Raw genomic sequence first — 12,158 nt, forward strand, 5'->3', positions numbered from 1 at the left:
GGGCCAGAGACTTTGGCTATAATATACAGCTTGCATCATGGGGAAAGTTATGGAAAGAGGATTTGAAGTTTACAGCCTGCTGTTTGTTAAAAGAAAATAATATGAAAATGATGTACCGTTGGTATTTGACACCCAGCAAAATTATAGAACCAGTTTGAATAGGTGCTGGAAATGTAAAGAGAAAAAGGGTACTTTTTATCATATGTGGTGGTCATGCTTTCTGGGAAATGATATATAACGAGTTGAAGAAAATGTTTAAGATAACTTTTGTTAAAAAAACCAGACGGTTGTGGGGTTTTTTGCTAAGCATCATGGGTGAGGAACTACCAAAATAAAATAAAAGACTGTTTATGTATGCAACGACGGCAACAAGGATGCTTTTGGCCCAGAGATGGAAAGAAGGAGAAGAACCGACCAGAGAAGAGTGGCAGACCAAGTTAATGGAATATGAGGAAATGGCAAGACTGACGGGAAAGATCAGAAACCAGGAAGACCAAGTATTTTTAAAAGACTGGAATAATTTTTAAAATATCTTTGAAAGACCACTGTAAACTGTTGAAATCACTGGCAGGAATAAAATGACACTTGCAAAGTAACATGAACTTAGGTTACCATGATTATATAATGGATGGAGTACAGTAAAAGATGCAGGAATAAAATTTGGAAATGGAACCCATGGAGGGAGGGAAGGAGGTCTAAAGGTTCGAAAGAACCTCTTTTTGTTTTTGGAATGGTTATATTTGCTGTGTCCAACTTTATGTAAAACTAATAAAAACTTTTTTTATATAAAGAAGAATATAGGGTCCCAATCAGCCCTTATCTGGATGCCACATTTAACAGCTGTGCATATTCCTGCCTGCTTACTGGCTCTTGGAAGCCTTCCCAGTTTCCTGGCACATATAATTTTCCAGTGCTTGCCTCCAACAGCATACGTTTTAACAAAGAGCTCATTTTTGTGTGTAATGCAGCAAACCTTCCTACGATGGATCCATATGTGTTGAACTCTTCACAGATTGGTTCACTCTACCCACAACCAAGTTTGGCTACTGAGTGGGTAGGGAAGTGCTGTGCTGGTGAACCCCTACAGCCCAAATCACAGGGCTGCCACTTAAGCCTTCAGCATCACTTATGAACTTAGGAGACATGTATCTATAGAAGATAGGAGGACAGATAGGTTAACCCCAGCATGATGCTCAGAAACTGTATGGAAGAGATTTGAATAGAGTATGTCCAATCTTGGTGTATTTGACCCTTTTGGATATACTTTAAGCCCTTATTGTTGGGTATGTAAGCAGCCACTTACCTGGGTTACCTGTCAGCTGAAACATTTATCAAAGGATCTGCATCCAGTGTCCTAATATTTGGAAGTTAGGCATGTAGTAATAGAGAGAGGACCTACAGTAAGTGTAGAAAAGGTGCTGTTGTTGGACTACAATCCCATGATCCCTGGTACTGCTAGCTGGGGCTGTTTAGAGTTGTTGTCCAACAACAAATGGAGGATACAATACTGTCTACCCTAGAAACCTGGTGTTTGCCAGATGTCATTGAACTACAGCTCCCATCTGCCCCAGCCAGCATGGCCAGTGGTCAGGGATGATGGGAGCTGTAGTCTAACAACATCTGAAAGGCACCATATTGGGGTAGGCACCGACTATGGAATCCTCCTAAGACATGTTCACCAAGTCCCATCATTACTATCAGGCTAGGTATGTCTTGTTTATCTGAGCTTTCAAAGGTGTGTAAGATGTCTGAGTGGGATTAAACTAAGTTGTGGTGTGAGTGGAATGAGGTCCACTCACATAACTGGGACTTCCTGTCTCTCTTCCCCACATATGCCCCTAAATTTCCTCTGGTGGGTTTGGGGAAACCACCACAACAGGTTTAGTGAGTACATGTGGTGGGAGAAGAGGAGGAGAAGTCCTGTTGCACAAGCGGACCTTGTTCCCCAAACAAATACTCCACTTAGCACTACGCTGAATTCTGCCCTCTGCTGTAACTGCATTCATTACATTTCTTTCACTATTTTATACTGCTTTTTATTGGTGCCTTGAGGGCTTTTAAAATGGAAAGGTGGCAGAGCAGAAATGTCTTAAATAAATAAGCATGTAGCTATGGGTTTGTGTTGTTGGGGTGGTGGTGTTCGCTTTGGTAGTAGAGTCATCTGGAAGCGGGAACCTTCCTAGCTTTTCACCACTAGACAAATTTGAGGCAGCTTTCTCAAATCAATGATAGCTCCAGCTGGTGGATCAGTCCAAGAAATATTTAAGATTTATTAGGAGATCCTCTTATCCCTCCCACGTGGCAGTGCCATCATCAGTAAGCCTCTTGCCTCGAGTGAAATATCCAGGCAAATCATGTTCTCCCTATCACCAAACAAGGAGAGAGCACAACCCCTACTTCCTTTGCATCCCATTGCCCAGCTGTAACTTCCCCGTGGATGCATATGATTAACCAACTAAGCATTATTGGAAACCAAATACATTGTTAACAAACCTAGCCTTTTTATCTCCACTTAGCACACAGTTTTGTGAGTGGTAATGAGCTATTCTGCTAAAAGGGCCTGAGGCAAAGATTGGGAGATTGCGCATGTTATGTAAACACATTTATTTTGGGAACCGGAGGGCTATTTCGTGCTGCACTTAGACCACATTTGTTCTGGCTCCATAATGACCATTTGATTCCATCTGATAATGAGGGAGCGACAATGCAGCCTCCACTGTCAGTGAGTTTGTTTCTGTGGGAATGAGATGGAACAATGTAAGCTTTTAGCAGCGAATAGTCAGGCTCGGTTAGGAGTAAATAAAAATTGATTCTCTCCCCTCCTCCCCCAAAAAAGTTGCATGTTCTCAATTAGACTCAATGCACAAACATCTTGATTTACTTTTTAATCAAAAGGTCAAAACTGTTTGGCACCAGAGTCCTAAAGTTGTTGCAAAAAGAAAAAGAAAAAATGGATGCCATAGAACTGGAAAGGGAAATCAATGTGATCAAAGGGTTGGAGCACCTCCCTTACAAGGCAAGGCTAAAGTGTTTGAGGCTTTTTAGTTGAAAAGAAGGATGACTAAGTGGGAACATGATCAAGGTTTACAGAATTATGACTGTTGTTTTTATCCCTCTGTACTAAAACTCAGATCATCCAGTGAAGATGACGGGGAGAGAGTTGAGAATGCATTTCTTTCCACAACGTGGAACTGACTTGAAGAATTCAGGACCCCAAGATGTGCTGATGGTTAGGGGGGAAATTGGGGTTATTCAAAAAATGGAGCCACCCATCTAGCTGACATTGGATCTGGAAGTCAACACTTTCAGCTACTGACACCACTTGGACCTCCAGTGACATAACTGGACCCAAGAGTACTTCCAGATTGTGTGCTTCCACCCAACCCTTTGTCCCACATATCATAACTTGTCCTGTAAGCCCTGAGCTCACTGGGGGCATCTCAAGGACATGCCTCTAGTTTTGTCATAAAATTGAGTCCATTCCCCAGGTTGTTGGCAAGAACCATGGCTGTTTCTCTTAAAATCCTTGGTGAAGCATATGGCTTCCTTATGCCACTCCTTGGCTTTCCCACCTCCAGATCCTTCTGACACCAGTCCGTTAGCAACATGATATCCTGTGGGGAAAAACAAGCATTCTGAAGTGCATGAGAAATAAAGCATCACAAGGGTCAATAAGCCATCAGAGATTCTGGAATGGCTCCACTTCAGTAAGACGTTGGATCATGTGGATCATCAACTTTGTATTTTTTTTCAGGGGGCGCCATTGTCTATGAAACAAAACCCATGTACAAGTGAGGGATAAAGACTTGAGAGAGCCCTGACATTTGTATAACTACAAAAAAAATAAAAAAATGAGAGAGAGGGAAGGCAATGAGGGGTGGGGGAGCCCAAAATAGACCAACAAAGGCTGAGAGTCCTCAGTGGCCACTGAAAAAATGGGGAAGTGGGACTGAGTGGGGAGGACAAGAAAATGGAATAGAGAGACTGGATATTCCAATATTATGGTGCAGGTCTCACTGAGAGTAACCCATAACCCCACTTCCCATAAGTCCAGCCTCAAATGTAAGCAGATAACAAATCAGATCAGGGCCAAGAAAGACTGATTTTAAATGAGTGGTTCTTTAAATAACATGGCAGCTGCCTTCTCCAAGGTTAACAAGATAAATGATCCAATTTACTTCTGCCCGTGGATTTAAATTATAATATAAGTTCATTTTTTCAAATGACTTGGGGCACATCAAAAAAATATTTTGATAAATGAAAGGTCAGATACAGGGAAGTGTTGTTACATATAATCACGTTGACAGCTAGCTCCTAGGAGAAGGATTTCAATAGCCAGCAAAATATGTCTGAGTATTTTCTTTCCTTGCTGTGAACATGTGCATTGTGATATGTTAGAGCATGACTGGTCAGCTCAAGGCTGCATTCCATGCAGTTTGTTCCAGTTTCCTGACGTTTCCAAAACTCTTAATTTCTGCACATTATCACTAAGCTTTCGCATGCTGTAAAAGCCACTTCCAGAAATATAGCAGAATATAGCGCTCATTTCTGTGTTATATGCAAATGGATTTTTCCCCAGAAGCAAATAACATGGCAATGAGTGCTAAACTTGCACTGTATTCTCCTATATTTCTGGAAGTGGCTTTTACTGCTCAATGATAAGGCAGAAATTAACACAGGGAAATGGTGGATTTAGCTTCAGTAGGACAGGCAGAGACTAAGAAGTATTTAAGGAGATCCAATCCCCAATATTTACTATTAACGAAGGGCACCATGGCTTTATACTGCTGCTCCCAATTCCTGTGTTGTTCTGTAATGTTATCAATTGATTTTGAGAGTAACAGAAATAAAATACAGATACCTTCTCCAATGAAAGGGATAAGAGAGCAATATGGTCTAGGGTTTGACTTACAGATTTAATACAAACCACATTTGGTGTAGTTGTATGTATATAAGTATGTGGGGGAGCAGGTTCTGTGGTTGGGTGAGCATAATTTCTGAGATTTTAAATTCATATTTCCACGTAGAATTTTTCCACAGCAAACTTAGATTTTTATTATTACTTTTGACAAATGCCCTCCGGCATGCTCCTAGAAACTATGTTTAAAATGTCTTATTACCACCTTTAGTTTATCAACAGGGAAAATAAAATAAATTTCTTCAAACTCCTCACCTCTCAATATTTGTGCCCCCAGGATTGGAGGTTGCTTGAGCAAAATCTAGTTTGCTAGTTAATAACCATTAAAAGACCATAATTACTATACCTGAGACACATTTATTGCAACTTCAATGTTGACCTTGTGACTTCCTTCCTTTTCCAGCTCAGGTTCAGTTTAACATAAATATTTAACTTTAAGGAAACTCTGGATTCCTCAAAGTCTGGAGGCAGCCCAGTAAACAGATGAAACAGCAACGGACGTGCAGAACTGAGTGAGTGCACAGAAATGAACAAGTGACCTGAGGGAGCAGATTTGTGTGCGCGCGCGTGAATATGATTTCTTACCTGACCTTCACCACTGAGTCCCGCTTGCATTTCAACCATGTACAATTCTAAAACAAGTTAAGCTGTTCCAAATGGAACAGCACAGTAGAAGCTCAGAGCAAGAGGTGCTTTCCCCAAAACAAAACACCTTAATGGGCAAGGGCCAGGGTCAAGAGGTATGCATCCTCAGCATATGACAAAAGTGGTACAATGAAGGTGCAGCAGGTACTATCTCTGTGGGGAGGGAGTTCCACAATTGAGAGCTGCCACAGATGAAGCCCTCTCCTGGGCTGCTCACTGAGGATGGTGGGACAACCAAGAGACCCCCCTCTGCACAACTCCTGATAAGGGCAGCAGGCACAGAGATATTCGGGGCCTAGACCACTTAGGGCTTAAATCATTGGGCCCAGAGATGAACTGGCCACCAGTGCAGTTGCACCTGCTACTATGCCCTGTGGCGTTGGTGTGTGCATGTGTATTTTCTGCTCCACCACAGGAAGCAAAACGTCATGGGCCAGCCTGGCCTCAGAGTTGTGCTGCCAGCCAGAGTAGGTGATACAGTGGTACCTTGGGTTGCATACGCTTCAGGTTACATATGCTTCAGGTTACAACTCGGCTAACCCAGAAAGAGTACCTTGGGTTAAGAACTTTGCTTCAGGATGAGAACAGAAATCGTGCAGCAGCAGCAGTGGGAGGCCCCATTAGCTAAAGTGGTGCTTCAGGTTAAGAACAGTTTCAGGTTAAGAACGGACCTCTGGAACGAATTAAGTATGTAACCAGAGGTACCACTGTACTGAACTAGCTAAGCCAATGATCTGACTTAGCATGAGCAGAAAACATTTTCAGGGTTTTTCCTTTAAAAAAAATAAATCACTAGTATTCTATGGGAAGTTATGGGTGGGATTAAACTAATGAGTCCTGTCAGCAGATGCCCTGGACAAGGACATCCACTTGAGAAATTGTGATTTCACCTCTCTCCTCTCCCAGCATGCCCCCCATGCTCCCAAAATTGGTCCTGGAGGGGGGTGTCTGGAGAAACCGCCCTGTCCCTGTACACTGCATGGGAGGGAATCGTTCTATCAGACAAGCCCAAATGCTGATGGAACAATCGCCATAGCACAATGCTGAATTCCTCCCACTGTACTCATCAAATATAAGAGAAGCAGTCTGTTCATGTATTAAAGAACATTGGGGGGGTATTCCACGAAATATTAGATAAATGAAGATGTACATAGAAATGCCTACACATAGCTCTATGTATGTGGGAAGGAAAGGAGAAGAGTTGGCAGGGTGCCCCATGCGTGGCAGCTCACAGGAGAAGGAAGAATGCAGCGGAAGACTAGCTTGTTCCCCTCTTTGGTTTTCAAAGACACTGACATTTGGCTAACAGGCCTCAAGCTGTGCTAATAAACGGCTGTCAATCTGAATATTACTTCCAGAAACATGCCTTGCTTCCCACTGATGCAGAGTTAAATAAAACATATTTGAAAAATGTCAAAACGGACCTATGTAGAAGTTTTACGGGACTGCAGAAACATTTCTGGAGGGACCTTATTCTGTAGCAGCCAGCAGACACAGCCTAAACCGAACTCCTTCTGCAATATTGACCAAGCATTCCCCATCTCTTCTGGCACAAACCTCCAGTTTGAATAGCTGTTTTAACACATTCTATTGCTGTGCTTTTAATGGGCTTGTTTAGTTGTGCACTTCAATTGTGGGTGGTGATTTTAATGTTTTGATGAAATTGTTTTATTTTAATTATTTTAAATATGTGGCTTTGTGTCCTTGGTAATTGGTTATATACTTGCAAACTGCTTAGAAGGCACTTCAGCAATTAAGCGGTATATAAATTAATTAAATGGTAATAGTAGAAAAAGAAAAAGGGACACGGGTGGCGCTGTGGGTTAAACCACAGAGCTTAGGACTTCCCGCTCCGGCGGGAAGGTAAACGGTGTTTCCGTGGGCTGCTCTGGTTTGCCAGAAGCGGCTTAGTCATGCTGGCCACATGACCTGGAAGCTGTATGCCGGCTCCCTCGGCCAATAAAGCGAGATGAGCGTCACAACCCCAGAGTCGGCCACGACTGAACCTAATGGCCAGGGGTCCCTTTACCTTACCTTTAGTAGAAAAAGAAGAAATGTAAAGTAAAATGTTTACATTGGCCAGTAGAAATTAAATGTGATGTACTTGTGCTTTTGGTGGTTGTTCCTGTTCCTGTTTATTTGAAAATTAGATATCTATAAAAACTAGCCTATGCCATTCAGTTTAGAGAATGGGGAAATTGTTGATTTATTACAGGGATGTGCTACATTAATCAAGAGCTGGTTACTGTGGAGAAAAAGGTCTAAGATGTGCCAGCAGATTCTGGATGGACAGCAAATAAAATGTTTCAGTTTCCAGCTGCAACTGCAGCTTAAACAAATGTATGTTGATGCTATGTATGGCTTTACTGTTGATCATACTTACAGTTTGCAGTATCTTGCTTCCACTGCTTCATGGAATGGCCTCAGCACATGAGCATTGCTGAAGACCTGCAAAATAGGCCAAGGGAAGCAAGACTGATCTGTCATTTAGGCATTATTGTGGACAGGCTGTGTGCTATTGGAACAGGCAGCCTCTTGCCCTGCAGTGAAAATCTGCAATCAAGTCCAGTCACAAATGCAGGATGTCTGAGCCCTTGAGAGCATTTGCTGGTGTGCTGAATTACATTTAGAGCTGCTCAAATCTGTCTGTGGATTTGTACGCTTCACCTCTGACCTGGATTTTGAATGGGATTTGGATCCCTGTATTGCATTAACACCTATGCCTTATGCATTTCATGCTAGAAAGCTATGATCGAGAGAATAAGCAGACAAGAGAGAACGGGTGAAACTGAAACATTGTCAAAATAGCCACATAATTTATGTGCTCCCCATCACTGCAGAATAAGTCTATAATATCTGAGGAATTGCTAGGAGAAATGGACTGTCTTGACCTTAGGCAATTTAATATTGTTCCCCATTGGATCTTGGAAGGCTGGGTCTGCCAATCCGAATCTTGATTCATCCTACGAAGGCAGAATCCTGATGGGGTCTCCCTTTGCTCATTCTGTCCCATGGCTGCAGGTGCCCCAGCAACACAGAGAGAGATTTATGCTGGATACCCTCCAACATTTCTCTGCTGAAAATAGGGACGTCCCATTCCATAATGATAATTTTACTATTTATACCCCACACATCTTACTGGGTTGCCCCAACCACTCTGGACAGCTTCCAACATATATAAAAAACATAATAAAACATTAAACATTTTTTAAAAACCTTCCCTATACAGGATTGTTTACAGACGGATCAGATAACTCCATACCCTCCAACATTTCTCCAATGAAAATAGGGACATCCTAAGGAAAAGTGAGACATTCAGGGATCAAATCAGAAACTGGGACAGCTTCTCTAAATCAGGGACACTGGAAAATAGGGACACTTGGAGGGCCTGATGCTCTTGTCCAGTGCTGATCAAACTTTTGCCCTTTTCCTTAAACTGTATAGCATGTCATAAACAACGACAAAATCTTGCAGCATCTTAAAACTAACATATTGTAGACTCTGGTCTAGGACTGTGCTAAAATTTTCTTTAGCTCTGCCCCCCCCCCCATTTCCCATTAGTTAAGGAGATAAGAAATTGCATTTGAAAATTCTCAAGAGGGAGAGGAAATTCGGTGGTTTTCTCATTGGTCATGTGAATGGTTTTTGTTCCATTTACCTTACTTTTGAGGCGTCCTTTCTTTCATTCACCAAATCATCTCTCTGGTCACCTGCATTCTGCAGCCTTCTTGGATGCTCCCACTTCTGGAGAACCTCATGATGGCCTCATCTGGCCTATGCTGCAGACATGGGAAGGTGGGAAGGCTGCTTACAGTGCATCTGATAAACGTTTAGTGCAGTCTTTACTTTTGAAAACATCTGTGTGAAAAGAGCTAAAAGGAAGAACAAAATAAGGGTGTGTACTGGTCTCAGGCTCTTGGTAGTCAGCTTCCCTCTCCCAATCTTCAATTAAAGCCTAGGGGTAATTCATCCTAGAGCAATTTTTCAAATCAGAAAGTATGGGCACCTGGGGAGGCTGCAGACCATTGGGAAAATGTTTAATGAAAACACACACACACCACTCTCAGCCACTTCATGATCACAAGGTCATCACCCTGTACCCACCAAAAATTATAACAGGATCTCTAAAGCTCCTGGAGAACGAGGTAGGAAAACAGAAGATGTTTTCCCTGGGAAAGAATACTTCAAAGAAATTGGAGAAGTGGGTCTGGTGGAGCATCATTTCAAGAGTGCATGAAAGCTTGTGCTGTAATAGTTAAGTCTTTGAAGAAGCTACAGACTTTGTACTGATATAAACATTAGCTGCTCACCCAACCAGAAACTTAAGTATGAAATAAAATAAGCATGATTGGAAGCAAAGTGTTTCCTAGCACGGAAGAGTCTTGGGGCTTCGTCAGATATTCCTTGTCAGCTAAAATTGCTATGTATGAATCTGCCCTAATTTCTAGCCAACCTCACCTCTTTCACTATTGGGACTCTAAGCAAAGCTTCTTGGCTAGCACCCCAAGCATCTCAGTTATATCTCAGCAAAACTGTGAGATCTGGTATTAGAGCAGAAGAAAAACAACACCATCCCTCTACAAATAAGGTAAAAATCCACAACAAATGCACCCAGTTGGAGACTATACTGAAGAGCCAGTGTGGTGTAGTGGTTAAGAGCGGTAGACTCGTAATCTGGGGAACCGGGTTCGCGTCTCCGCTCCTCCACATGCAGCTGCTGGGTGACCTTGGGCTAGTCACACTTCTCTGAAGTCTCTCAGCCCTACTCACCTCAGAGTGTTTGTTGTGGGGGAGGAAGGGAAAGGAGAATGTTAGCCACTTTGAGACTCGTTCAGGTAGTGATAAAGTGGGATATCAAATCCAAACTCTTCTTTCTCTTCTTCTATATAGCTTTGCCCTGAACAGCCGCTGCTTGATGTTTATTATTATTTCTTTATATACTACTCAGTTGCCAAAATGGCTTCTAAACAGTTCAAAACTATAAAATCAATTATAAAATCCATACATAATTTGCACAGTAACAATTCAATGTGGGGCATTAAAATATCAGTAGACAGCTGGGGTCACTTCCAGAACTTTCATTTTGCATTGGGCTCCTGTCTCCCAAGTCATTATTTGACACTATCACCTGGTTCTGGCTGGAGGACCTGAGGGTTCTAGGAGCTATTGATGTGTTTGATTGAATCTATGTCACCCTTTGATTCAAAATTTCCAGGCTGGTTTACAATAACAAATGAAAATAGTACAAAGACAGTGCCAAAAGCAATCACAAGAAGAAATACATATGCAGGTGCCTAAGTTATGTTAGAGTACTTCTCTGGAGTTAGCGAGACCCCATGGCTGAAAAGACCCTCTGATCTGTGCCCCAGGCCTCCAATCTCACTTTAGATTGCAGAGGAACCCAGAAGAAAGCTTCTAAGAAAGTTGTTAGTGTGCAAGCTGGTTGATGTGGAGAAGACAGTCACTCAATCCCAATCCATACTGGGCTTTGAAACTAAGCACTAGCACTTTGAATTGTGTTCAGACAAGAAGCCAGTTGAGCTCTTTAAGCACTGTTGAGATATGCTCTGGCCTAGTTAGTAGCCTAGCAGCTGTGTTTTGGATTGACTTCAGTTTCTGGACAATCTTCCAAGATATGAACATAAGAGCCCTACTGGATCAAGGCCCATTCTGTTCTCAGAGTGGCCCATGGGAAATCCACAAGCAGGACATGAGCACAACAGCACTCTCTGCTCTAGTATTCCTTAGCAACTGGTATTTGCCTCCAATGCTGGAGGTAGCACACAGTCAAGACTAGTAGCCATTCATAGCTTCGTTCTCCATTTCTAATGCCCTTTTATAGCTGTCCAAGTTGGTGGCCCTCAAAGGTACAACCCCCTGCAGTAGACTAGCCTGAGCATGGAACAAAGTAGATCGCTAAGTCTGCAGTCTGCCTGTGTCTTCCTCAAAGACAGTCTTTCTATGTTTTCATCTCATATCTGCCTTCCTTCCTTCCTTTTTTCCATATTCAATGTGCATTTAAGTTCCTTAAAAGGAAAAAGAAGAAAAGAATTTGCTCTTTTGGTTCGCAGATCATCTGGGCTTTTACAACACATCCACACGCGCACACACTTTGGATGCTTTCTGCCCTTCACAGTGAGTCTGCCTGCCAAGCTGATTCTACCTCCCACTGAGCAGAAATGCCTGAAGTGTACATTTGCTGAGCGAGGAGAACCAGAAGGCTTCTTTTCCTTAATTCATATATAGAGAAAAGCAGCTTTCACTGCATGCTACCGCTTGGGGTGACACGCATTGCTCTCATCCCTTCTATGTGCATTAATTAATTAATACCATTACATAACGGGGCCCATCTGCCAGCTGACACCAAGGTCAAGCCCTACCTGACTCACAAAGAGGCATAAAGAAGTCTGAACTGATGCTTTCAGAATACGGCTTGGTGTCACATTAAAGATGACCAAATTGGTCATGGCATAAGCCAAGGATGGCGAGCCTGTTGCACTTCCAGATGGTGTAGGACTCCAACTCCCATCCGCCCCAGCCAGCATGGCTAGTGGTCAGAGATAATGGGAGCTGTAATCTAACACCAGCTGGAGAG

The 12,158-nt window shown here is 42.6% G+C and overlaps 1 long non-coding RNA gene across 1 annotated transcript; it reads right to left on the reverse strand.

Moving 5' to 3' along the window:
* Positions 1 to 232: 232 nt before the first annotated feature.
* LOC310827598 lies at positions 233 to 9,415 on the reverse strand. The gene is made up of 3 exons (XR_014556456.1): positions 9,222 to 9,415; positions 7,947 to 8,011; positions 233 to 2,734 (listed from the first exon to the last, which is right to left on the reverse strand). It is a non-coding gene; the product is annotated as an uncharacterized lncRNA (long non-coding RNA).
* Between the last annotated feature and the right edge of the window lie 2,743 nt (positions 9,416 to 12,158).

This window comes from Podarcis gaigeae (assembly GCF_964106915.1).
Source record: "Podarcis gaigeae genome assembly, chromosome: 11".
Lineage (NCBI taxonomy): Eukaryota > Metazoa > Chordata > Lepidosauria > Squamata > Lacertidae > Podarcis > Podarcis gaigeae.